The sequence below is a fragment of the Lepidochelys kempii genome, chromosome 23 (assembly GCF_965140285.1).
Source record: "Lepidochelys kempii isolate rLepKem1 chromosome 23, rLepKem1.hap1, whole genome shotgun sequence".
Classification (NCBI taxonomy): Eukaryota; Metazoa; Chordata; order Testudines; family Cheloniidae; genus Lepidochelys; species Lepidochelys kempii.
This window is the reverse complement of record NC_136402.1, coordinates 222171-249700: the sequence shown is the minus strand read 5'-3', so window position 1 is coordinate 249700 and position 27530 is coordinate 222171. Positions and strand designations below refer to the sequence as shown.

The 27530-nt window shown below is 44.7% G+C and overlaps 1 protein-coding gene across 11 annotated transcripts in view; it reads left to right on the top strand.

The window, feature by feature from the left end:
- The window catches only part of LOC140902052 (leucine-rich repeat and fibronectin type III domain-containing protein 1-like protein), a 259736-nt gene that overhangs the window by 36390 nt on the left and 195816 nt on the right, over nt 1–27530 (top strand). The window contains exon 2 of one of the 11 annotated variants that reach the window (XM_073321679.2): nt 2331–2413. The exons of the other annotated variants lie outside the window; for them this stretch is intronic. The gene's annotated coding sequence lies outside the window, so the exon portion shown is untranslated. The remainder of the gene's footprint in view (nt 1–2330; nt 2414–27530) is intronic. 11 annotated transcript variants of the gene reach the window in all.

Genomic DNA, 27530 nt, shown 5'->3' with positions numbered 1-27530 from the left:
GCCTTGAGCCTCTGTCCATGGCTCCCCAACCCTGGCAGTGTCTGAATGCATCCAATGAAGTGAGCTGTAGCTCACGAAAGCTTATGCTCAAATAAATTTGTTAGTCTCTAAGGTGCCACAAGTCCTCCTTTTCTTTTTGCGGATACAGACTAACACGGCTGCTACTCTGAAACCTGTATTTAACAGAGGCACTCCAGTATCATCTGCTCATCTTATTTATCAGGGCAGTGGCTGACCCAGGGCAGTGCAGTGGCGGTGCTTCACTGGCCTCTGCTGCTTGAAGGTTAAATGAAGGGTATGGATATAAATAGGCAGGGCTAGAAAGGCTCTCAGGACTGTACTCAGACCTGTTCAATGGAAGCAGAGCATGGCCTTCCAGTTACTTTGTCAATTTATTCTCTAGGTCTGTAAGGAGGACTGTAGTAAATGAAACATCATAACATTTCATTTTCCCAGCAAAATTATACGCCAAAAGGTAAGAGGCGCTTGGGCCTTGCAGTCAGAGATCCAATTAAATATGCACAATTTGAAACTAACAGATTGTTCAACCTAATAGCACACCACAGGAGGGAATAACAGACGTCAGCAGACGTGGTCAGTTTGTTGCTAAAGTAAATTGTGAGGACTTTGGAGGAAAGCCCAATTGAAATACTTCCATGCAGCATGAGTTTCCCTCATGGCTGCGTGTAGCATAGAATCATAGAAGCGAAGAGCTGGAAGGGACCTCAAGAGGTCGTCTAGTCCAGTCCCCTGTGCTCAAGGCAGGGCTGAGTACTATCTAGAGTAGGGGTTCTCAACCTTTTTCTCTCTGAGGCCCCCCCAACATGCTGTAAAAACTCCACTGCCCACCTGTGCCACAACAACTGGATTATTTGTTTCATACAAAAGCCAGAGCTGGCATTGGGGGGTAGCAAGCAGGACATTTGCCCAGGGCCCCGTGAAGCTAAGCTGCTCAAGCTTCATTTTGAAACCTGGGTGTCAGAGTGGTGAGACTTTGGCTTTCTGCCCCAGTGAGTCTGAGGCCGGCCCTGCTTGGTGGACCCCCTGAAACCTGCTTGCAGCCCCCCCCAGAGAGCCTCAGACCCCTGGTTGAGAACTGCTGATCCAGACCATGTGTCCATGTCCCGTGCGTGATGCACAGGAAAGCTTCAATTCAGAGGGCAAAAGGAAGATTATAATCATTTATGTTAGGATAGTGCTGAGACCTTGGGTGCTGTACAAAGGCATAGTAAGAGACAGTCCTGACCCCCCACTCCCCCCAAGCTGTGTCTGAATAAACGGTGTAGGAGTAACCGAGGCAGGGAGAGAGGAAGAATTTGCCCAGTGTCACACAACAGGCCCAGTGGGGTGGTTGGGAATAGAGTCACAGAGTTGAAGGCCAGAAGGGATAGCTCGAGTATCTAGTCTGATCTCCTGTATAGCACAGGCCACCAGCACCCCCCAGCAGCTGCACACCAATGCCACAACTGAACAGAGACCAAAGCATTACAAGCCATGGGGGATGAGACTGGTGTGTGCCACAGGCAGAGAATAGGAGGGACCGAGGTTCACCAGTGTCATAATGGCAATGATTGAGTTGTACCCAGTAATCCTGGCAAATGACCTGCCCCCACAGGCTGCTGAGGAAGGTGTTAGTCTCTAAGGTGCCACAAGTCCTCCTTTTCTTTTTGTGAATACAGACTAACACAGCTGCTACTCTGAATTCCTGATGGTCACTGCCGATCTGACCTAGGGGAAATTTCTTTCTGACCCCACACATGGCGATCAGTTAGACCTGAGCATAGGAGCAAGAACCAAGCATCTGGGAGAGAGAATGCTTGGGGCCATGTCAGAGTCCTCCCCTCCACCCCCCATCCCAGTGGCTTTTCTCCAGCCTGATTACCAATCCAGTACCCCGGTCACCACTTAGGAATACCTTCAAGCTGAAGTTTTTCTGAATGTGGTAGAAGACCCTGGAGAAGGATGTTTCTCGGGGCTGGCAGCGTGTGCGGTATTGATAGAACCTTTTCCTACTTTGTGTGACTGAGGAAAAATAGCCCCCATGCTATTAAGGTGATAGCCCTGCTGAGCCCATTGGTTTCAGCACTTACGGGAAGAGGTCGGTGTGTTCATTCAAAGGCCCTTTAATGTTTTCAGCCTACATGCTTCCATGCTGTGTATATCAGATAGGCGCAGAATTACCTGCAGGGACCTCTGGTATCCAGCAATTCACAGACACTGCAGGTGATAGGTTACGGAATCTATTAATTACCTGAAAAGTAAGACTTATCGTATGGTGGTGGGTTTTTTTATGCGCTTGACACATGAATATAATTTTTTTTCTAAACTAGGAAAGGGATTACATCAGCTGGAATGACAGGCAGGCGTTCTGCGCTGCTGCGGGGGGGATGTGGGAGCCCAGCAGCTTTCCCAGGTAATTAAAGAACAACATGGCAAGAGATTCACAATAGGGGAACTGCTGGAATGCTCACAGCTCCTCTTCTTGGCACTCTCTAGCTGGTTTTATTAACAGTCACTGCATTTGTACTACATTTCATCTAAGCCACATCTTTAACTGCCTGGGCATGACTGCTCTGCTAGCATGAGGCATGCCACCTGCTTAGATTGGCATCTTTGCCATTCTGGTAGTGTTTGCCAGACTAGCAGAAATGGGTATGTCTCTCATCCTGATAATTGTGGCACCTAAGAAGTTCCAAAGGAAGGGGATCTGCTCTGAATTGTGCTTCATAAAATTTTTCATCATCTTTGAACCCCAAGTTTTCTGCTGCTCAGCTTTAAACTCACAGAAGCAAAGAAACTTGGACCATGGGACAACTTCACCCCTGTGCAAGACAGCCTTTGTGCAGCATTTAAAGCCCACTTAAATCCTATTTTGAGGGCTTAGGTGGTGCCTATACGGTCCTTTTTCACAGAGGTGAATTTCATCTACAGATATCAAAGTTTTCTCTCTAGCATATACATGAAACTTCTGACGAGCCGCACTTCTAGCCTTTTGACTTGACTAACAGAGACTGTTTTTTGGGTTTTTTTTAAAATGAGTACCTATTTAGATCCTAAAAACCATCCCGTGACTTTACATCCTCTTGAAGGGCTCACGGAAGGAACAGACATAATAGCTTCCTTCTTCAAGGTCTGGGGGAGATTATAGACAGAGTGGAAACTTCTCTTTAGACAAGCATTGTTAATACTTGTCTAAGATTTGAATCATATTCGGTAAGAATTAAGAAGTGGGAGCTAGAATTTGTTTCCTGACATGACCATGCTAATGCTTGGTCCGTTTATGTCAAGAGACAATATTGGTATTGTTGCTAAGTCTTGGAGAGGCAAGAGGATTATCCATAATGCTGTGGTTCATTAATTCCAAGATCTTTGATTGCAGCATATTGGGTTGAAAGGAGAGGCCACCTGCTGGGGGTATGTGACAGAAAATAGCGCAGAGCTGATTGTTTGTAATAAGTGACGTGGAGTGGAAAATTGTTGTTTAGGTTAAGTGCCAATCTCAATACATCAATGTATTTGAGATGAAGCATCAGTAAAAGAGAGGTTTCAGAGTAGCAGCCATGTTAGTCTGTATTCGCAAAAAGAAAAGGAGTACTAGTGGCACCTTAGAGACTAACCAATTTATTTGAGCATAAGCTTTCGTGAGCTACAGCTCGCTTCATCGGATTATGGATTTTTTTACCTTCAGTAAAAGAGACATGCTGTAGGTGTACATCAAACCTATGTTGAGGGTGAAAAGCTCCACTAGAGGGTGACTCAACATTATGGATGCATGCCAGGCAGAGTCCTATTATCTGCCAATCTCTGGGCTGCCTGGAGAAGTGCTGGTGTAAGGTTGCCATATTCTGTGACCTTAATACACAAATACACACACGTACCTCTCTCCATGAAACGACAGAATACCTAATAGAATTCCCAGTGCTTTATGTTAATGAGAATTCTACATAAAAGCAGGTTTCAGAGTAGCAGCCGTGTTAGTCTGTATCCGCAAAAAGAAAAGGAGTACTTGAGGCACCTTAGAGACTAACAAATTTATTAGAGCATAAGCTTTCGTGAGCTACAGCTCACTTCATCGGATACATACAGTGAAAAATAGTGGGGAGATTTTATACACACAGAGAACATGAAACAATGGATGCTACCATACAGACTGTAACGAGTGATCAGGAAAGGTGATCTATTACCAGCAGGAGAGTTGGCCGGGGATGAGGGTGGGGGGAGGGGGTGGTTGTGACGGACCTTTTGTAGTGATAATCAAGGTGGGCCATTTCCAGCAAGAACAGTAGGGGGGGAAATAAACAAGGGGAAATAGTTTTACTTTGTGTAAAAAGAAAAGGAGTACTTGTGGCACCTTAGAGACTAACCAATTTATTTGAGCATGAGCTTTCGTGAGCATCCGATGAAGTGAGCTGTAGCTCACGAAAGCTCATGCTCAAATAAATTGGTTAGTCTCTAAGGTGCCACAAGTACTCCTTTTCTTTTTGCGAATACAGACTAACACGGCTGTTCCTCTGAAACCTTACTTTGTGTAATGACACATCCACTCCCAGTCTTTATTCAAGCTTAAGTTAATTGTATCCAGTTTGCAAATTAATTCCAATTCAGCAGTCTCTCGTTGGAGTCTGTTTCTGAAGGTTTTTTTGTGGAAGAATTGCCTCTTTTAGGTCTGTAATCGGCTGAGCAGAGAGATTGAAGTGTTCTCTGATTGGTTTTTGAATGTTATAATTCTTGACGTCTGATAAATGTGGATGTGTCATTACATAAAGTAAAACTATTTCCCCTTGTTTATTTCCCCCCCCCCCCCCCCACACACACTGTTCTTGTCAACTGTTGGAAATGGCCCACCTTGATTATCACTACAAAAGGTCCGTCTCCTTCCCCACCCCCCCTCTCCCAGCCAACTCTTTTTTTCCTGATTGATTACTCTTTTTACAGTCTGTATGGTATGGTCTGTATGGTAACACCCATTGTTTCATGTTCTCTGTGTATATAAAATCTCCCCACTATATTTTCCACTGTGTGCATCCGATGAAGTGAGCTGTAGCTCATGAAAGCTTATGCTCTAATAAATTTGTTAATCTCCTTTTCTCCTTTTCTTTTTACATAAAAGCAGGACCCCTGCAAAGCTATATTGCCTTCCTTTACAAACAGGAGATGGAGACGGGAATAAACAATTGGGCTAGCTATAGTCTATATAGCTATATAGATATTTAGGCCAGAAGGGACCATTATGATCATCTAGTCTGACCTCCTGCACAATGCAGGCCACAGAATTTCACCCACCACTCCTAAAAAAGACCTCACACCTATATCTGTGCTATTGAAGTCCTCAAATTGTAGTTTGAAGACCTCAAGGAGCAGAGAATCCTCCAGCAAGTGACCCGTGCCCCATGCTACAGAGGAAGGCGAAAAACCTCCAGGGCCTTCCAATCTGCCCTGGAGGAAAATTCCTTCCCGACCCCAAATATGGCGATCAGCTAAACCCTGAGCATATGGGCAAGATTCATCAGCCAGATACTACAGAAAATTCTTTCCCGGGTAACTTGGATCTTACCCCATCTAAAAACCCATCACAGGCCATTGGGCCTATTTACCATGAATATTTAATTACCAAAACCATGTTATCCCATCATACCATCTCCACCATAAACTTATCGAGTTTAATCTTAAAGCAAGATAGATCTTTTGCCCCCACTACTTCCCTCGGAAGGCTATTCCAAAACTTCACTCCTCTGATGGTTAGAAACCTTCGTCTAATTTCTAATCTAAATTTCCTAGTGGCCAGTTTATATCCATTTGTTCTTGTGTCCACATTGGTACTGAGTTTAAATAATTCCTCTCCCTCTCTGGTATTTATCCCTCTGATATATTTATAGAGAGCAATCATATCTCCCCTCAACCTTCTTTTAGTTAGGCTAAACAAGCCAAGCTCCCTAAGTCTCCTTTCATAAGACAAGTTTTCCATTCCTCGGATCATCCTAGTAGCCCTTCTCTGTACCTGTTCCAGTTTGAATTCATCCTTCTTAAACATGGGAGACCAGAATTGCACACAGTATTCCAGGTGAGGTCTCACCAGTGCCTTATATAACGGTACTAAAACCTCCTTATCCCTACTGGAAATACCTCTCCTGATGCATCCCAAGACGACATTAGCTTTTTTCACAGCCATATCACATTGGCAGCTCATAGTCATCCTATGATCAACCAATACTCCAAGGTCCTTTTCCTCCTCCGTTACTTCTAGTTGATGTGTCCCTAGCTTATAACTAAAATTCTTGTTATTAATCCCTAAATGCATGACCTTACACTTCTCACTATTAAATTTCATCCTATTCCTATTACTCCAGTTTACAAGGTCATCCAGATCCTCCTGTAGGGTATCCCTGTCCTTCTCTAAATTAGCAATACCTCCCAGCTTTGTATCATCTGCAAACTTTATTAGCACACTCCCACTTTTTGTGCCCAGGTCAGTTTCATTACCTTTCCCTCCCTAAAAAATAATCCTCCCCATATATATTCCAACACGTTAGATCATTCTAGATTTCCGTTTTTTTACATTTCCATTTTGTCCATGGCACATACTCTATGAGGAATCAGTGGTTTTATCTCTCTCAGTGCTTTTGAGCAGAGACTTCCTGCATTCTGAAGGCAGATTTGAATTTATTTAACAGGAAAATGTAATGCTTTTTCTGCTAGATGGTGCATCATTTAAAAGTATTATATTGCTTCTAATAAACTGGCCTACCTTATTTCTCTATTTTGTATTCTTTATCAGCTGTTGACAAAGCTTTTCTGCAAAATCTGATTTACCTCTCCCTGCTATATAATGCAGCAATTACAGTCTTTTAAAAGTGTTAAAATGGAACTTTTAAAGTGGTGGCTTTAAAATACTAATTTATCAAATCCTTCTGCAAAAGGGACTGTCAAAGCAACTTTTTAACTCTATTGTGGCATATTAGCTTGAAAAATATATACATTATATAAACACATAACCTCTGTACAAAGCGTGGATGTGTGTATATTTGCATTTGACAGATTTTATTTAAACACAATAATCTATTCCTGCTAGTTTTGTCCTTGTCCTTTTAAAACATTGATTATTTTTCTAGTGTGTTCATTTTCAGCTGAAAATTACATGGCTATTGCTGCTGAATAAAGATCCATTACCAAAGTTCCCTTCTAGGTCCTGTGATATTCAATATATTTATTAAGGATCTGGAAAGGGGTTTAGGTTTGTCAAGACCAGAGAGAAGCTTCAGGGAGACCTAACCAAGCTAGGGAGATCGGCAACACAATGGAAAATGAAACTCAATGTCTATAATGCAGACCAGGGGACACACGCTCAAAGCAGCACCAGGCCCTCTGAGAACAAGAAAATGTAAAACCTGCAGCATATCTTCACTGTTGCAATGATCAGTACCCCGCACAACACACCTTTCAAGGTAGCTGGGTCATACAGCAGGACTACCTTCACAACATGTGGTCTACTTCATCCAGTGCACTAAATGCCCCAACAATTATGTGGGTGAAACCAGACAAATCGTTACAGTGTCGAATGAATTCACACAGAAAAATAAGAGAGAAACACCTTATCACCTGTGGGTGAACACATTTGACAAAGTAATCACTCCATATCTGGCCTCTAAGTCTTCACCCTCAAGGGAAACCTGCACAACACCTTCAAAAAACAATCCTGGGAATTTAAATTCATAATACTGCTGGATACTAAAATCCATAGACTTTGCAGAGATACTGGTTTCATGCATCACTACAACAATTGGTAACACATCCTACTGTTAGCTAACCCTTAATTCCCACTTCGTTCTAAGCAGTTTCCCATAGCATGTGTGAACTCCTTACGCGTAACAATCTATCCTACCTTGTATTTAGCTTGGACACTCTGCTTAACTTCTCCAGACTTGAGGAAGAACTCTGTGAAGCTCAAAAACGTGCCTCTTCCACCAGCAGAAGTTGGTCCAATAAAAGATACTACTTCATCTACCTTGTATCTCTCTCTAAATACAAAGTAATGCATCTTGGAAGGGAAACTATTCCTACACCTTAGAAGGGTCTAAATTAATTGTATCAAATCAAGAAAGGGACCTGGCGTGATTTTAGACAGCTCCATGAAAACCTCTGCTTAGCATGTAGCATGTGGTGTTTGTTTTTAAAGGCTAACAGGGTGTTAGGATGCATAGAAAGGAGACAAATAAGAGGGGCATGATAAGTCTATAAAATAACAAATGGGTATAGAGAAAGTAGGTTGTGGACTTCTGTTCTCCATGTCTCATAACACGAGAACAGGGTGACATTCAATGAAATTAAAAGGTCAGGAAATTCAAAACCAATAGAAAGAAATACTTTTTGACACTGTGTGTAGTTAAGCTGTGGAACTCATTACCATAGGAAGTTCATAGAATCATAGAATATCAGGGTTGGAAGGGACCCCTGAAGGTCATCTAGTCCAACCCCCTGCTCGAAGCAGGACCAATTCCCAGTTAAATCATCCCAGCCAGGGCTTTGTCAAGCCTGACCTTAAAAACCTTAAAAAAAAAAAAAGTTGTTGGGGCCAAGAACTTAACAGGATTCAAAAAGGGTCTGGACATTGTGTGGATATCAAGACTGTCTTAACATAGCTGCTGATGATAAATTTTGGTAGGGATATTATCATCATGCTTCAGGGCTCAAGCCAGTTCCTAACAGTTGGAGCCCAGGGTGTGGCCTAATGTGAATTATCCCACATCTGCTACTGCAGGGTTCTTAAACCTTCCTCTGAAGCATCTGGCCCCTGCTAGAGACAGGATACTGAATTGGATGGACCTCAATTCTGGTCCATTCTGGCAATGCCTATCTTTCTGATTTTCCATGTTGTTCCTCATCTTGCCAGAACTAATTTGTTAGTACGTCTGCAGCATTGCTAATCTGAGCACAGTTTTTTGGAAAAGTATAAAGTTTACTGTTCAGGTGCAGCTTTGTAGCCACCAGAGGATGAGTGTAATGTGGTATGTTTGTGGGCTGTTTGCAGGGGAAGAAGGATGGTCTTGTGGGTGAGGTACTATGTTGGGACTTATGAGACTTGAGTTCAGCCACAGACTTCCTGGGGATTGGTCCTGCTTTGAGCAGGGGGTTGGACTAGATGACCTCCTGAGGTCCCTTCCAACCCTGATATTCTATGATTCTATGTGTGACCTTGCACCTCTGAAATTCAGGCTCTTGAACTCTCCCTGCCTCAAAAAGAAAAGGAGTACTTGTGGCACCTTAGAGACTAACCAATTTATTTGAGCATAAGCTTTCGTGAGCATCCGATGAAGTGAGCTGTAGCTCACGAAAGCTTATGCTCAAATAAATTGGTTAGTCTCTAAGGTGCCACAAGTACTCCTTTTCTTTTTGCGAATACAGACTAACACAGCTGTTACTCTCCCTGCCTCCAAACCCCATCTGAAAAATGGGGTTAATATTGATTTGTCTTGCGGGATAAAGTCAGTGATGTTTGTGAACTGCTCAGGTATTACGGTAATGGAAGCCACAGAACACCCTATGATGATGTATTTGTATTATGGTAGCACCTTGGAGCCTCAGTTATGGACCAGGACGCTACTGTGCTAGAAGGTGCACAAGCAAAACGAAAAGTGATGTGATGGGGTGTACTGGGCCCTTTGAGGTTCCCTGCTGGAGTCCTCATGGTCCTACCAGGCTCTGCCCCAGAAAAGGAGCAGTGAAGGTGCGTCCTCCAGGCCTGCCTAGAGAGGCTGCAGGGAAGCAGCCAATCAGAGCACAGCAGGTGCAGTTAAAAGGAGCTCCAGGGCCTGAGCAGATTAGTTGCTGGCTGGGACCAGAAGGGTGGGGAAGGAGAGGAGTTGAAATCTTCAGACCTGAGGTCAGAGTAAAGAGGGAAGGGGCTACATGGGAAGTGGCCCAGGGAATAGCAGCAGCAATTATTACAGGAATCAGCACGTGGTTGTTATTTATAGGGTCCCTGGGTCTGGACCTGGGGTTGTGGGGGAGCCTGGGTCCAGCCTTAGCCCTAAGAAGGGGATAGGGCTTGTTTAGAGGCCCGAGTGAAGGGCTGGACTTAGAGTCTCCAGGGAGGAAGCCCTTGGGGCACTGCTCTATACCAAGCAGATACAGACTTAAAGTTAGCCCAGAAAGGCCTGAGGATGGAGCCCAGAGACAGGGCTAAACATGGTAACGAGAGCACAGGAGCAGGCCCTGTTGGACCTCTTACTCCAGAAGGGGTTCCTTCATGTGTTTAGACTGCGTGTGACTGGGCCAGAGGGCTCAGTCACTGAAGACCCGCCTGACGAGGCCCACAGCTGATGGGGCACTGCGAGCAGAGTGCAGGTTCACACCCGGCTGACAGGAGGCACTCACACAAGGTGAGAGCACACTGTCACAATGACCCAGAGAGCTTACAACTGACTGAAACTCGATAGACAGGAGTTAATTCGTTAGCGATGGATTGGTGTGTGTGCGCTTGAGTGTTGGAAGCTCGCCTGTTTAAAATCTAGAGGTTCCCTGTGAGAGGGCAAACTTGTAGGTCTAAAATATTAAACCGTGTTCTTGTAAACCAAGCATTGTATCTTGGTGAGTCTCCTTTGTAGTTGTAGAATGAATCATGCTGCGCCTTAGAGGCGTAAGGGGAGGCTCTGTGTTAAACAGCAAAGGATAGAAAGGGAGGCAGAAACTAATCTGTTGCCTGAAGCTTGCACTTCACTGATAGAGAGAGGTGAGAGGAAACCTGATGCTTGCTGGGGGTGTTATAGAATGGCAGTGACTGCCACTGCCCTATCTCAGCTTGTCTGCTGAGAGGGAAAACCAGGTACAAACTGCTACCAGAGATCATAAATCTTTCCTTAGTTATTGTCATCCTGAATCTCTAGCCCAATAATGACTTCTGCCCAGCACCACTCCTCCATAGACTCCTGTCGCTGCCATGGGGAGCGGAAGAATGTGACAGCTGCTGCCCTAGGAGTACTGGAAGTTTTGTGCACAACATTAAACTGCTTGGATGGATTTACCATAGCCTGTGTCACTGGAAGTTGCTCCTGTATAACCTGTAAAGAGAGGATGTTCCCCATGGCTGAACCTAGCATTCACCACACCAGATCATACCTCTGGTCCATCAAAGCCAGTGTCCTACCCCCAGCCGTGGCTTATGATAGATGGGGATGAGGAGGAGGATGCTGTGCGCATCTGCACTGGCTTCCTGCCTACATGTAAAGTAAGCTTCACAGGACCCCTCCAAGGCAGGAGATTTGTTATCCCCAGTTTACAACCTGTGGCATAGAGAGATTCTATGAATTGCTCAGGGTCACACAGCAAGTCGCTAACAGAGTTAGGAATAGAACCTGGGAGTCCCAGCTCCCAGTCCCTCCCTGTGTTAAACCCCACTTCCCACCCAGAGCCGGGGACAGAACTCAGGAGTCCTGGCTTCCAGCCTCTCTGCTCTGACCCAGCAGACCCCACTCCCCACCCAGAGCCGGGCACAGAACCCAGGAGTCCTGCTTCTCAGTTTCTGACCAAAAGGGAAGGAGAGAGTAGGAGAGCAGCAGCAGCAGCAGATTGGGGAGGTGGGCGGCTCTGGCCCTACCTGTCCTACAAGCCCCCATTCCTCCCCCCCACACTCATTCACTCCCTTACCCTGCTTCTGGAGAGTGCAGGGGTCAGATGCTTGCCCCCTCCCCGCACTTGCTCTGTTTAGTGCTGACGGGGGAATTAGTCACTCTTGGCATTGCTTACCAGCAGGCCGGGATGAGGGAGAAACTAGCTGACTCGCTGTCCTTTGGGAAGAAGGCTTCTCCCCATGGGAGCTGCACATGGACAGGACAGCTAGAGGTTTTTGCCCTTCTAAAAGTCTGATTAGTCACTGGACTTGCAGCTTTCCCAGCTGTCCATCCCTGCTGGTTCCATGATTTAGTACGGTGTGTAGTGTAGGAAAAAAACAGGTGACTCATGAGCAAAGTGCTCGGATGGCAGTAACTCCTGCGTGCATCTCGTGAAAGCTTGTCAGCGCAGTCTATGTCGAATCTCTCAGCTCTTTTCTCTCACTGAGCTGCTGTACAAGCAAAATAATGATCAGTAACAAAGCTGGCAAGACCTTTCTCTTTCCTGACATTTTTTAAAACGATGTTTTATAATAGACATGCAGGGTTAAATACAAAAAGGTTAAATCTGTTTAAAGCACTTCTGTTTTTGGAAGGTCCCCTGTAACTCAGAAATGTCTGGACAGATTTTATTCAATTCCATGTATACATGAAGGGCCAAGTCTGAAAATATTTGGACTGGGATATTCAAAGATGCTGAAAGAAATTAAGTGCCAAATCCTTTGGTAAATCTAAACCTTGGTATTGTACTGTTATGTTGTATATTTTCCATTCCTTCCTCAGAGGAAGGATGAATTGATAGTGTATAAGTCACAAACAAGCCAACTTCATTCCCCAGCAGCTTTGTATCTTTATATTATTACTTTTCCTTCGCTTATGTTTTGAGATATAGGTTTAATTCATATTCCACAATGTCATCCCCCCCGCATTGTAAACCCTGAAATTATAAATAAGACTGTTAACATGTTAGATAATCTAATATCCAGTCTTGGTAAAATAGAAAATTACGAAAAAGTGGTATTTATTTGTTCTGCATAATAGAAATTGTAATATTATTCAATAATGGCACATTACTCATCCACACAGATGCTGAAGTGAGCTGTAAATTGCATGTGTTCTGGGACTGAGTGTGGATAGAATTGTTAAAGAATCCTTCAGTTTGTTCTTTTGAGATTCTAGCTATTAAGACCTCCTACACTGTCCTTCTGGCTGGTGTGGTGATGTGCACTGGCAGCCTCCAGAAACTGGTGACAAATGGGTGCATTTGCCCCTGTAAATACCTTAAGGCAGTGATTCTCAACCTTTTCACTCCTGGGGCTCCCTGCCCCTCCCCCATATCTGTGATCTAGCTAGGATCCCTCTCCCATTTCACTGTATGGGAAGGGCACTGTAGTGAGAATACACTGACACAGGTTGAGAGCCCTTCTTAACTTAGTGTACATGTGGGAAAGGAAGGTCTCTGTCCTGCTAGCTCTGGGGTGTGTTTTCCTACATGCCCCACAACGCCTTTTGTTTAGCCTCTAGTAATAATAAGATGTGCTGGTTTCACACCTGTCTACAGGTTCTGGGGCTTCAGCCCAAAGATAAAACTTGGGTCAGTCATATAAGCATGAGGGAGGGTTTAGCCGGCCACGCTAGCCCCCTTTGCGGACGACACTCATTAGCTTGTCAGAGTTATTGCTTTTATCAAAATGCCAATCAGTGCCGTTTTAGGGCTGTTCTTCCAGGCCTCTTGTATCTCAGGTGTCTGGTGATTCTGGCTCAAACACACTGTCCCTTTTATGTGGCACCTTAGAGACTAACAAATTTATTTGAGCATAAGCTTTCATGAGCTACAGCTCACTTCATCGGATGCATTTCTTTGGAAAGGAAGATGTCTGTCTGTATCTGTACGAGTTTTTTCATGAAGTTGATAGATTTCCACTCCATACGGCTAAATTCAGTGCCTTGCATAATGACAGGTTTCAGAGTAGCAGCCGTGTTAGTCTGTATTTGCAAAAAGAAAAGGAGGACTTGTGTCACCTTAGAGACTAACAAATTTATCTGAGCATAAGCTTTCGTGAGCTTCCCATCTTTTAAAAAGGGAAGAAGGAGGATCCGGGGAACTACAAGCCAGTCAGCCTCACCTCAGTCCCTGGAAAAATCATGGAGCAGGTCCTCAAGGAATCAATTCTGAAGCACTTAGAGGAGAGGAAAGTGATCAGGAACAGTCAGCATGGATTCACCAAGGGCAAGTCATGCCTGACTAATCTGTTGCCTTCTATGACGAGATAACTGGCTCTGTGGGTGAAGGGAAAGCAGTGGATGTGTTGTTCCTTGACTTTAGCAAAGCTTTTGACACGGTCTCCCACAGTATTCTTGCCAGCAAGTTAAAGTAGTATGGGCTGGATGAATGGACTATAAGGTGGATAGAAAGCTGGCTAGATTGTCAGGCTCAACGGGTCATGATCAATGGCTCCATGTCTACTTGGTAGCCGGTATCAAGCGGAGTGCCCCAAGGGTTGGTCCTGGGGCCGGTTTTGTTCAATATCTTCATTAATGATCTGGAGGATGGCGTGGATTGCACTTTCAGCAAGTTTTGCAGATGATATTAAACTGGGAGGAGAGGTAGATACGCTGGAGGGTAGGGATAGGATACAGAGGGCCCTAGACAAATTAGAGGATTGGGCCAAAAGAAATCTGATGAGGTTCAACAAGGACAAGTGCAGAGTCCTGCACTTAGACAAAAGAATCCCATGCACTGCTACAGACTAGGTGCATGGGAATGCCTAGGCAGCAGTTCTGCAGAAAAGGACCTACGGGTTACAGTGGACAAGAAGCTGGATATGAGTCAACAGTGTGTCCTTGTTGCCAAGAACGCTAACAGCATTTTGGGCTGTATAAGTAGGGGCATTGCCAGCAGATCGAGGGACATGATCATTCCCCTCTATTCGACATCGGTGAGGCCTCATCTGGAGTACTGTGTCCAGTTTTGGGCCCCACACCAGAAGAAGGATGTGGAAAAATTGGAAAGCGTCCAGCGGAGGGCAACAAAAATGATTAGGGGACTGGAACACATGACTTATGAGGAGAGGCTGAGGGAACTGGGATTGTTTAGTCTGCGGAAGAGAAGAATGAGGGGGGATTTGATAGCTGCTTACCTGGAATTGGGGTTCCAAAGAGTATGGATCTAGACTGTTCTCAGTGGTAGCAGATTACAGAATGAGGAGTAATGGTTTCAAGTTGCAGTGGGGGAGGGTTTAGATTGGATATTAGGAAAAACTTTGTCACTAGGAGGGTGGTGAAACACTGGAATGCGTTACCTAGGGAGGTGGTGGAATATCTTTCCTTTTGAGGTTTTTAAGGTCAGGCTTGACAAAGCCCTGGCTGGGATGATTTAGTTGGGGATTGGTCCTGCTTTGAGCAGGGGGTTGGACTATTGACCTCCTGAGGTCCCTTCCAACCCTGATATTCTATGATTCTATGAACCTTAATGCTACACCTTTTCCCTTCCTACTGATTGAAATGGCTTTCAACCTTGTCCTGAAATGTTAAAAGCTCTCCAAGGCTCACCTGGGTCAGCTGTACCAGGGTGATGATTGCTCTCAGCTGGTGAGGAGGGCAAGGTAAAGGGGGTGAGAGCACTGAAAGGTGTGAGTGGAGTAGAGAGAAGAAAAGCATAAAATATACAGCAAAGGAGGCAAATCAAGGGAGGCGAGGAGCGGGGGGAAAACTTAGAGAAATGAGCAGCCAAGCCAGAAGGAGGGAAGCTAAAATCTGTCTTTTCAATCCCCGTTTTCCCATTGGTCAAGTTTTCAGGGTCCCTTTCTGTATATTCAGCACCTACCATGTTGGGGATCTGTGTCTGATTGACCTTCTGGTCACTACCCTAGTACAGATAATAAATGATAATCTGGCCTTGTCCGCTGATTCCAACGTGCACAGGGACGCCTGCTTAGGTCCTGACATAGCCCAGTAATGAGTTCCCTCTAGCTTCAGTCTCCTGTTCCATTATAATGTGGACAAGCAGTGCTGCACCACTGAAGCCAGTGGGAGCTATGGGTGCAGAAATGAGACCTCCCTGAAGAGCAGATCGATGGCAAAGCAGACCAGAATTGATGTAAACCCACAGCTCACATTTTGCGTTTTATTGGGTGCAGAGAAGGGATCATAGACCGGATTATCCTTTCTTTCTCCAGTTTTGAGCTGATATAACTACAATGAAGTCTGTTACGCCAGTAACAGAATTAGAATTATTAACACAAGCAGAGCTAGAAGTTTCCTTTGATGCAGCCGTGTAACCCTGAAATGATCAGTAACAGCACAATGCTTCCTCCCTTAGCTAGGAGGCTTTTTAAGGATTGGATCAGTTAACGAAATCCTGAGTAACTTCATTTACCTGAGTTAGCCCCATTTACTTCAATGAGATAAGCCTTGGTATTCTTATTTGTACTGTGATAGCACCTAGAGGCATTGGCTCCATTGTGGTCCACACTCCACAAAGAGCCATTCCTTACCCTGAAAAGCTCACAGTGTAAGTGTAAGACCCCATACAACAGGTGGATATGACAGTCAGATGGGGGCACACCAGGAAATGATACTGATCAGCTGTGCTTGCAGCAGCACATTGGCTGCCTAACCAGTGTCAATTTTTGTGTTTTAAGCATCAGGCAGAGAAAAATTTGGACAGTGAAGTAGCATTGTAGATAGTTACTCTTGTGAGTAAAGTTATATATGTGCTTAGGATCTTTGGGGCTTTTGTTTTTTTCTCCTAGTCCCCTCCAGCGCCATATGTGGAGAGATTAAAAAGAGAAAGACTGTTCATCTTAGAAATGAGATGATTAAGTGGGGATATGAACGAGGTCTAAACAATCAGAAATAGGGTGCAGAAAGTGAACAAGGAAGAGTTATTTACCCCTTCATATAACAGCAGCACCAGGGGGTCACCCAATGAAATTAACAGGCAGCAGGTTTAAAACAAACAAAGGAAGTATTTCTTCACAGTCAACCTGTGGAACTCATCGCCAACCAATGTTGTGAGGGTCAAAAGTATAACTGGGTTTAAAAAAGAATGAGAGAAGTGCATGGAAGATAGGTCTATCCATGGCTATTAACCAAGATGGTCAGGCACACAACCCCATGCTCTGCATGTCTCTAAACTGCTGACTGCCAAAAGCTGGGACTGGATGAAGGGATGGATTGCTCAATAAATTGTCCTGTTCTGTTCATTCCCTCTGTAGCTTCTGGTGCCAGCCACTGTCAGAAGACCAGATACTGGTCTGTCCCAGCATGGCCATTCTTCTTTTCTGTCCTAAGACTTTTTTTTTTTTAATGTACTTTCTATCCGTCTCCCCCACCCTGCGTCTATATCTCGAGTGGTTGATTGGCTGGAATAGCATTTCAGGGTAAATGTAACCTATATTTTGAAATAACATTTGTTTTACACAAACTTAATAAAATGCCAAAGCTTCATCTGTCCACCCCCACTCACCTGCCATCTTTGCGGATGATACTAAACTGGGAGGAGTGGTAGATACGCTGGAGGGGAGGGATAGGATACAGAAGGACCTAGACAAATTGGAGGATTGGGCCAAAAGAAATCTGATGAGGTTCAATAAGGATAAGTGCAGGGTCCTGCACTTAGGACGGAAGAATCCAATGCACCGCTACAGACTAGGGGCCAAATGGCTAGGCAGCAGTTCTGCGGAAAAGGACCTAGGGGTGACAGTGGACGAGAAGCTGGATATGAGTCAGCAGTGTGCCCTTGTTGCCAAGAAGGCTAATGGCATTTTGGGATGTATAAGTAGGGGCATAGCGAGCAGATCGAGGGACGTGATCGTTCCCCTCTATTCGACATTGGTGAGGCCTCATCTGGAGTACTGTGTCCAGTTTTGGGCCCCTCACTGCAAGAAGGATGTGGATAAATTGGAGAGAGTCCAGCGAAGGGCAACAAAAATGATTAGGGGTCTAGAACACATGAGTTATGAGGAGAGGCTGAGGGAGCTGGGATTGTTTAGCCTGCAGAAGAGAAGAATGAGGGGGGATTTGATAGCTGCTTTCAACTACCTGAAGGGGGGTTCCAAAGACGATGGCTCTAGACTGTTCTCAATGGTAGCAGATGACAGAACGAGGAGTAATGGTCTCAAGTTGCAGTGGGGGAGGTTTAGATTGGATATTAGGAAAAACTTTTTCACTATGAGGGTGGTGAAACACTGGAATGCGTTACCTAGGGAGGTGGTAGAATCTCCTTCCTTAGAGGTTTTTAAGGTCAGGCTTGACAAAGCTCTGGCTGGGATGATTTAACTGGGAATTGGTCCTGCTTCGAGCAGGGGGTTGGACTAGATGACCTTCTGGGGTCCCTTCCAACCCTGATATTCTATGATTCTATCTCTTTCAATATAGGACTCTGTCACATCTCTAGGGAGCTAGAGGTGACTTCCTGCAGGGATTTGAGCTCTCTGTAACACTTGCTGAGTCTGCCTTGAATTGGCAAGTACCATAATCCTTTAGTTTAAATGGTATTATTTGTAGAGAGAAATTTAAACAGCTGTCGGAGAAGCAAGTCACAGATGATGACATTGTGAAGCTGTGCATGGTTATTCTCCGCAGTTTTTTGCTAAGGCAGAGAGGGAAACATGGCTGCAAAGAAGGACCCAGTCAGACTGAGTTTAGTGCCTGGAAAGATGGTTATTGCACAGAGAAGATACTGACACAATATAGAGAACGGTGTTTGGTTTAGAACTGAAGTTTGGTAGCACTTTTATATTTGAGATAAAATTTTCAAAAGTGTCAAAACTTAGGAGCCTTAAGTGACTTTTGGAAATGGGACTTCAGTGTTTTTGAAAATTTTACCCTTTATCTGAAGGAGACCTATTATGACCTTCTAAAACACTGTTGTGGTCACTGCAGCTAGTGTGAAGAGTACCTGGCTATTTCTGAAGGTATTTACATATTTGTTAAAGAGTTACAAAGTCATGTAATATTTCATTTTATTGTAATAGTTCAAGTGATTTAGAATAGTTGTAAATGTGTTTTGTTATGACAGGTACTTCGCTGTAGGGGGTCTGAGCTCTCTGCTACACTTCCAGAGTGTGCTGTCCTTTGTATTTGCAGATATATTTTATTAGTGACCTGATTAGACAATATCCCAGGTCAGAGTGTGTAGGGCATCTATGGTTTATCATCTTGGCTTGTGAATTCTTCATACGCTCAGGAAAACAGACCTTTTCCTGAACAGTGTCCTAAATGCTGCCAGCGCACCCATAGTATAAGCAATAATGAGAATTAGCTTTGGGGCTTGCTCTAGTGAGGTAGCTTGGGTAGCTGGTAAAGGAGGATGGTCATGTATTTTAGTAGGGGTGTGTGTGTGTCCCCAGGCAGCTCTATAAGAGCTGTTTCCTGAGGCAGGATCTTCTCTTGGTCTTTGGCTTTAATGTTTCAGAGCTCGCTGAAAGTTAAATTGAAATGTCTTCTAACCAAGGTGAATCAGCTGCCCCCAATAAGGACAGAATTTATGTGGTACGACATCTGGTAGCAGATCAGTGCACAGGGAACAGGGTGGGTACTGGCCCTCTCTCCTAATAGCCACGTTTCACATTTACACAAGGTGGGGATCCTCCCTGACAGGGCTAGTATTTGGGGCCTCGTTCAGGGACAAGTGACTGGGGTTCTGAAGGCAGCTAAGAGCTGGAAGTGGTCAGTTTCCAGATTATATTTATTTGAAGACGACTTACCCTGGAGGCTGCATGTGCTAGATTTAGTATGTGTGTTACTGAACGCAGCGCACACCTCATCAGACAATAAAGGGTCAGAGCTTTGTGGCTGAGAAGCTAATTGGATAAAGGATTCTCACTCATGCCTGTTAAAAGGGGTTTCTGATAAAATGACATCTTTTAATGACAAAGAAAAGGGTATTAGCAGCCTCTACCTTGGGACACCATATTCTCTGCCTTGGAGAACGGGCAGGATTGAACATTAAGGCTTTCATTGTTACTTCTCCCAAGGTGATATAATCATTGACAGGAAAGCAGGAGATCTTGCCAAGGGGTTCTTAATGAGCCGTCTCCACTCTTATTCCATATGATTACAGCCTAGATGGTACTCTTGGTGTATAAAGCTGCACTTGAATCCCCAAATCAGCACCTGGCTGTGAGCTGAGAATGGTCATTTTGTACTAGGGGGGAATAATAGAACAAACCCCAGGCACTTTTTCAGCGTGTGACACAGAATGATTGCCTCTGGCCCAGGGCTGCTTATGGACTGAGCTGACTAGCTCATGTCATCTTCCTGGCTTCTCTTCCCATTTCCTGTCACTGATTCATCATGTAACCTTAAGCAAATTGCTTCCCCTTCATGTGCCTCAGTTTCTCGATTTTCAAAAGAAGTTAGTAGTATCCCATCACAGCTTAATTTACTAACGTGTGTTGGGATGGAAAAGTCTTTTGAAGAGTGAAATGTTATTGCTATTTCCTTTTCAGCTGGCTCGGCCGCAGTTCTTTTCTGCCTGCTCTTGGATAATTAGTGTACTGCTGTAATGGGTACGTTAGATATGCCACAGATTGTAGAACAGACCTAGCCACTTAATAACCCCCTCATCTGCCTTCTTGCTGTAAGAAAAACCCAGTCTGAATCCTGAGAAGAACAAAGGAGATGAAGTGGCTTCTGCTTATCGCTTTTTAGCTCTTAATTCCCTGCACCACTATCCTCCGCTCTCTGGGTCACAACTACATTGAAATGCACGGACATTTCTGATCTGCCCCTTGCCGCATGTTCCTGACTGTAATAGGAACATGACATTTAATTTGTAGCCCTGTCAGAATTGATGCATTCCTAAATAACTCTCTCAGCCTTTCTGGAGACTCAGAAACAGGAGTGAACTGCATGTTTTTCTAATGTTTGCTGCACTGCTACCAACACGTCAAAAGCCGTAAGGACTGAGCACAAAGGAACCAGAACATTCCTTGCTTCGCAAAATTCTCACCAGAATGGGCCCAGGGCTCTGAAACACAAGAAATGTAGCAAGCGGGATGGGAAGAGAATAGGGCAGGAAAAGGTGGGAGAATGATGGGTTATTTATATAGCAACAGAGGCACATGGTACTTCCTGGACAAATGAATCCCTGGCCCAGTGAGTCTACAGTCTGAAGCACTGATCCTGAATTAGGATAGACTAGCTCCCTGGGTCCATACAGTATTGCACTGAAGTCTGTTGGATGCTGCTTAGCGCAGGGGTCCTTGAGCTCCCATCCCCATCTAGGAGCTGAGCCTAAAGGATTATATATCTGATGCGCCCTTCAGTATAGAATCTCGGGCTGCTGCTAGACTATAAACTGATGGATGGGATTTTGGTTTCCCTGAACAGACGAGAGTGAAAATTTTAATTCAGTCCAATGAAAGATGCAGACAAATTGGAAGGCTATCAGGGAAGAGGATGTGACTAGGATGCTGGAGGGACTGACTGACTGACAAGACAAGATTAAGGGTCTGGTTTTCAGAAGAGATGAGCACAGACTCCACTTGGGATTGTGGGTTCTCAGAATTAGATGCTAATTGAGTAGCATGGCCATGAGTTGCCTATAATGCGCTTCAGGTATTTACTACCTGATCCTGCAGTTGGATCTGCGTGGATGGACCCTTTTGCCTGTGTGATCTGATGACAGGATTGGGACCTAATTGTATAAATACCTACCAGAGAGAGGAACTGTTTAGGGTGGAAGGAATGAGTAGAGCTAGGAGGAATGGGGTGACAGAAAGAGAGGGAAAATTTAGGCTGAATATCAGGAAAACACTCCTGAGAATGAATCATAGAATCATAGAATATCAGGGTGGGAAGGGACCCCAGAAGGTCATCTAGTCCAACCCCCTGCTCGAAGCAGGACCAATTCCCAGTTAAATCAAGAGATCTTAGTCTTTGAAATATGAGACCTTCTACACAATCAGGCTGGGGAAAGTGCTGGAAAACTGTGGCATAGGGAGCTTCCTGTGCTGGCTGAGGGGGATGAAGGAGAGAGACCATTACAGGTCTTTCCTGCCTTTATATTCTATGCTTTTATTAAGGGTCCGTCCCTGGCTGGATGACAGAATCCTTCCCTTCCTCGTCTTAACACTTGCCTTAGTCAGCAGAGCAGGATCAGATGTGGTTAGAAGTGCCCCCCACCCTTTTTTTGAACCAAGGTCACTCCCAATTTGAATACAACTAGGCCAAGATTTTCATAAACGGCTAATGATTCTGGGTGCCCCACATGAGCCATGTGAAGGGGCATGATTTTCAGAGGGCGAATGCTCAGAGCGCTCTGAAAATCAGGCACCTTTAACGTGTCAAGTTGGACACACAAATTCCTAATCAATTGAGAATCTTAGCAAGTCCATTTAGCAGATCTGGAAGAAGGAGTTGCAAATTTCCCCCTTCCCTCCCGTTGTGTCCTGGCAAGAAGAGTGGTAGCCAGGCATCAGTGAAAGAGGCAAAACCAGCCAGAAAACTGAATCTGGCATAGATAGAAGAGAGGCAAATCAGAGAAAACAAACACGATATTGAAAAGATGAGAATTACTCAGCAAAGAAAATAATCAGACAAGTGATTCCTCTTTGGTTTAAAGAACAGGAGGACTTGTGGCACCTTAGAGACTAACAAATTTATGTGAGCATAAGCTTTCGTGAGCTACAGCTCGCTTCATTGGATGTGACTGTATAGATCATTGTTGTAACCAAGGTCCTATGGTTGCACCAGGTCTTCTACAGAGCAGATCAAGTGGGGTGTCTATGGAAAGGTTGTAGTTTGCTGGTTATGATTATGCTGTCAGTATGTGTGTATCATTTTTGTATATGAAGTTATGAATATTGGCTATGTACTTGTATCTCAATGTGTTTGATTCTAAGTAGCTGCAGTGAAACATTTGGTCAGCTTCTTGAGAAAGGACTATTCTCAGTAAGTGCCCAATCAAGAAACACTTAACTGACAATGGATTTTGGGAGATACCAATCCACATCTGAGCTTTCCTGGGAACATACAGACTAACATGTAAACAATGAAGAGCTCCCGCATGAAACTGCAGAAAAACCTGAGTGTCTCTAGATTAAGTTTAGAAGTGTGAGCAACAACAGCGATGTAGTGGTAGGAGTCTGCTATAGACCACCGGACCAAGGGGATGAGGTGGATGAGGCTTTCTTCCGGCAACTCACAGAAGCTACTAGATCGCACGCCCTGGTTCTCATGGGCAACTTTAATCACCTGATATCTGCTGGGAGAGCACTACAGCGGTGCACAGACAATCCAGGAAGTTTTTGGAAAATGTAGGGGGCAATTTCCTGGTGCAAGTGCTGGAGGAGCCAACTAGGGGGAGAGCTTTTCTTGACCTCCTGCTCACAAACCGGGAAGAATTAGTAGGGAAAGCAAAAGTGGATGGGAATCTGGGAGGCAGTGACCATGAGTTGTTCGAGTTCAGGATCCTGACACAGGGAAGAAAGGTAAGCAGCAGAATACGGACCCTGGACTTCAGGAAAGCAGACTTTGACTCCCTCAGGGAACTGATGGTAGGATCCCCTGGGGGAATAACATGAGGGGGAAAGGAGTCCAGGAGAGCTGGCTGTATTTCAAAGAATCCTTATTGAGGTTACAGGGACAAACAATCCTGATGTGTCGAAAGAATAGTAAATATGGCAGGCTTGGCTTAACAATGAAATCCTTGCGGATCTTAAACATAAAAAAGAAGCTTACAAGAAGTGGAAGATTGGACAAATGACCAGGGAAGAGTATAAAAATGTTACTCGGGCATGTAGGAATGAAATCAGGAAGGCCAAATCGCACCTGGAGCTGCAGCTAGCAAGAGATGTTAAGAGTAACAAGAAGGGTTTCTTCAGGTATGTTGGCAACAAGAAGAAATCCAAGAAAAGTGTGGGCCCCTTACTGAATGAGGGAGGCAACGTAGTGACAGAGGATGTGGAAAAAGCTAATGTACTCAATGCTTTTTTTGCCTCTGTCTTCACAAACAAGGTCAGCTCCCAGACTGCTGCTCTGGGCAACACAGCATGGGGAGTAGGTGGCCAGCCCTCTGTGGAGAAAGAAGTGGTTAGGGACTATTTAGAAAAGCTGGACGTGCACAAGTCCATGGGGCCGGATGCTTTGCATCTGCGAGTGCTAGAGAAGTTGGCGGATGTGATTGCAGAGCCATTGGCCATTATCTTTGAAAACTCATGGCGATCGGGGGAAGTCCCGGATGACTGGAAAAAGGCTAATGTAGTGCCAATCTTTAAAAAAGGGAAGAAGGAGGATCCTGAGAACTACAGGCCAGTCAGCCTCACCTCAGTCCCCGGAAAAATCATGGAGCAGGTCCTCAAGGAATCAATCCTGAAGCACTTACACGAGAGGAAAGTGATCAGGAACAGTCAGCGTGGATTCACCAAGGGAAGGTCATGCCTGACTAAACTAATCGCTTTCTATGATGAGATTACTGGTTCTGTGGATGAAGAGAAAGCAGTGGATGTATTATTTCTTGACTTTAGCAAAGCTTTTGACACGGTCTCCCACAGTATTCTTGTCAGCAAGTTAAAGAAGTATGGGCTGGATGAATGCACTATAAGGTGGGTAGAAAGTTGGCTAGATTGTCGGGCTCAAACGGGTAGTGATCAATGGCTCCATGTCTAGATGGCAGCCGGTATCAAGTGGAGTGCCCCAAGGGTCGGTCCTGGGGCCGGTTTTGTTCAATATCTTCATAAATGATCTGGAGGATGGTGTGGATTGCACTCTCCGCAAATTTGCGGATGATACTAATCTAGGAGGAGTGGTAGATAGCTTGGCAGGTAGGGATAGGATACAGAGGGACCTAGACAAATTGGAGATTGGGCCAAAAGAAATCTGATGAGGTTCAACAAGGATAAGTGCAGGTTTCAGAGTAACAGCTGTGTTAGTCTGTATTCGCAAAAGGAAAAGGAGTACTTGTGGCACCTTAGAGACTAACCAATTTATTTGAGCATGAGCTTTCGTGAGCTACAGCTTGAACGAAAGCTCATGCTCAAATAAATTGGTTAGTCTCTAAGGTGCCACAAGTACTCCTTTTCTTTTTAAGGATAAGTGCAGAGTCCTGCACTTAGGACGGAAGAATCCAATGCACCGCTACAGACTAGGGACCGAATGGCTAGGCAGCAGTTCTGCGGAAAAGGACCTAGGGGTGACAGTGGACGAGAAGCTGGATATGAATCAACAGTGTGCCCTTGTTGCCAAGAAGGCCAATGGCATTTTGCGATGTATAAATAGGGGCATAGCCAGCAGATCGAGGGACGTGATCATTCCCCTCTATTCGACATTGGTGAGGCCTCATCTGGAGTACTGTGTCCAGTTTTGGGCCCCACACTACAAGAAGGATGTGGAAAAATTGGAGAGAGTCCAGCGAAGGGCAACAAAAATTATTAGGGGTCTGGAACACATGACTTATGAGGAGAGGCTGAGGGAACTGGGATTGTTTAGTCTGCGGAAGAGAAGAATGAGTGGGGATTTGATAGCTGCTTTCAACTACCTGAGAGGTGGTTCCAAAGAGGATGGTTCTAGACTATTCTCAGTGATAGCAGATGACAGGACAAGGAGTAATGGTCTCAAGTTGCAGTGGGGGAGGTTTAGGTTGGATATTAGGAAAAACTTTTTCCCTAGGATGGTGGTGAAACACTGGAATGCGTTACCTAGGGAGGTGGTGGAATCTCCTTCCTTAGAAGTTTTTAAGGTCAGGCTTGACAAAGCCCTGGCTGGGATGATTTAATTGGGGATTGGTCCTGCTTTGAGCAGGGGGTTGGACTAGATGACCTCCTGAGGTCCCTTCCAACCCTGATATTCTATGATTCTAATGGCGTCAGCCTGCAAAAGGCTGAATCATTCATGGACATGTGACTTCCTCAGGTGCCTACAAACTCCATCTTGTTCCTGTGATTTTGCACAGAAGAACAAAGAGGTTTCCGCCCACGAGAGAGAGAATATAAAAGGCCCTGGAAACCCCTCCATTTTGTCTTTGGCTGGCTCAAGAGATGGCCTCTCCACCCCAAAGAGATGCCTGAAAGCAACTGGGACAACGGACTATAACTAAGGGAGTCTGAGTGATTGCTGGACCTAGGCCATAAACCACACCATTGGTCTGAAAAGGATTGGGCCCAGAGTAGGAAGGGGTCTAGCCTGTGAAAGAAGGTTATGGGACATCTCTTGAGGGTGAGGTTTCATCTGTAATCAGTTTCTTAATGTATTAATGTATTAGTATTATTGCGTGTTTTTTTTTTGTTTGTTTGTTTTTTGCTTGGTAACTTACTTTGTTCTGTCTGCTATAACTTGGAACCACTTAAATCCTACTTTTTATACTTAATTAAGCCAGAGTAAGCAATTAATATCTGGGGGAGCAAACAGCTGTGCATATCTCTCTATCAGTGTCCTAGCGGGAGGATAATTTATGAGTTTACCATGTATAAGCTTTATACAGAATAAAAGTGATTTATTTGGGGTTTGGATCCCATTGGGAGCTGGATGTCTGGGTGCTAGGGACAGGAGCACTTGCGAAGCCGTTTTCAGTTAAGTCTGCATCTTTGGGGGCATGGATCAGACCCTGGGTCTGTGTTGCAGCAGATTAGATATCTGGCTCAACAAGACAGGGTTGTGGAGTCCCAAGCTGGCAGGGAAAACAGGCTCAGAGGTAGTCCTCAGCACACCAGGTGACAGTCCCAAGCAGGTCTCTGTGGCCGAATCCATCACGTAGAGTTTGGATGTTCCTTCAAACTAGCTGAGCCTGCTGCCATGCAGCAAAGCCCTTGGGACTAGGCTTTCCAAGTGAAATTCATCCCAAGCTGATGTACCCCTAAATCCCATTTATGCCTTCAGGGCCTTGTGCTGGCTTTCTGCACAGAGGTGTCTGGCCTTCTGGCCATGTAGGTGTATACATCATAGCAAGCCATTATCACAGTTTAGTGCTCTACTGGAAGGTGCTCTGAGGCACGATGTTGCAGCACAATTTGAAACACTGAATTAAACAGACTGTTGGGAACCTTGCTTAGGTTGCCAACAGACTGAATCAGTTTTAAAGACTGAAGTACCTTATTACCCTGAAGGGCTTTGTAGGTGTGAAACCAGTCTTCCAGTTGTCCGTGTTATACCTGTTTGGTGACTAAACGACAGAGACTCAAGACCCTGTGGCTGTACCTTTTACCAGCACTAAATTCACTTTAAAGGAGAAAAATGAACCCTGCAAAACATCTCGGGCTGGGAGGAACTTTTTGGTTTATGGTTCTTTATTTTTCTTTCTGGACTTCTTTTATTATTGCTCCCTAGCCACAGGCCGCAGTGGTTCAAGGCTGCTTGGAGACAGTGTATCTACCTGGCTGCAAATTCCATGGCTTTTCCTTGTTACTACAGAAGTTGAATTGACTGATTGGTTGTTTGATTTGGTCCTTTGAGTGAAATTTCTCCCAGTCACCAAAACAGACATTTTATCTTCCCTCCTCCTTACCACCATACACAAGCCAGTGTCATCATGTTGTTCAGTCAGTTTTTAGCACTAGGTGTTTGCAAAGTGCTTTTAACTAGGTCAGGGTGTTACCTTAGGATGGAATCCATTGGGAACTTTAGTGTGGCTTTAATTTCTTTGCCTTCAGCAAAACCATTAACCAATTAGATGGTAGGTTTCAGAGTAGCAGCCATGTTAGTCTGTATCCACAAAAAGAAAAGGAGGACTTGTGGCACCTTAGAGACTGACAAATGTTGCATCTGATGAAGTGAGCTGTAGCTCACGAAAGCTTATGCTCAAATAAATTTGTTAGTCTCTGAGGTGCCACAAGTCCTCATCATCTAATTGAAAAAAGAAAAGGACTTTCCACTGATTGTTCCTTTATAGGTTTTTAAGTGTCTGTGGTTAAGAGTTGAGCTGAGGATTTCATGCAGATCCTGGAGATGTCAGTTCCTCTTGGTTGTAGCCATAGGGAGTTTTTG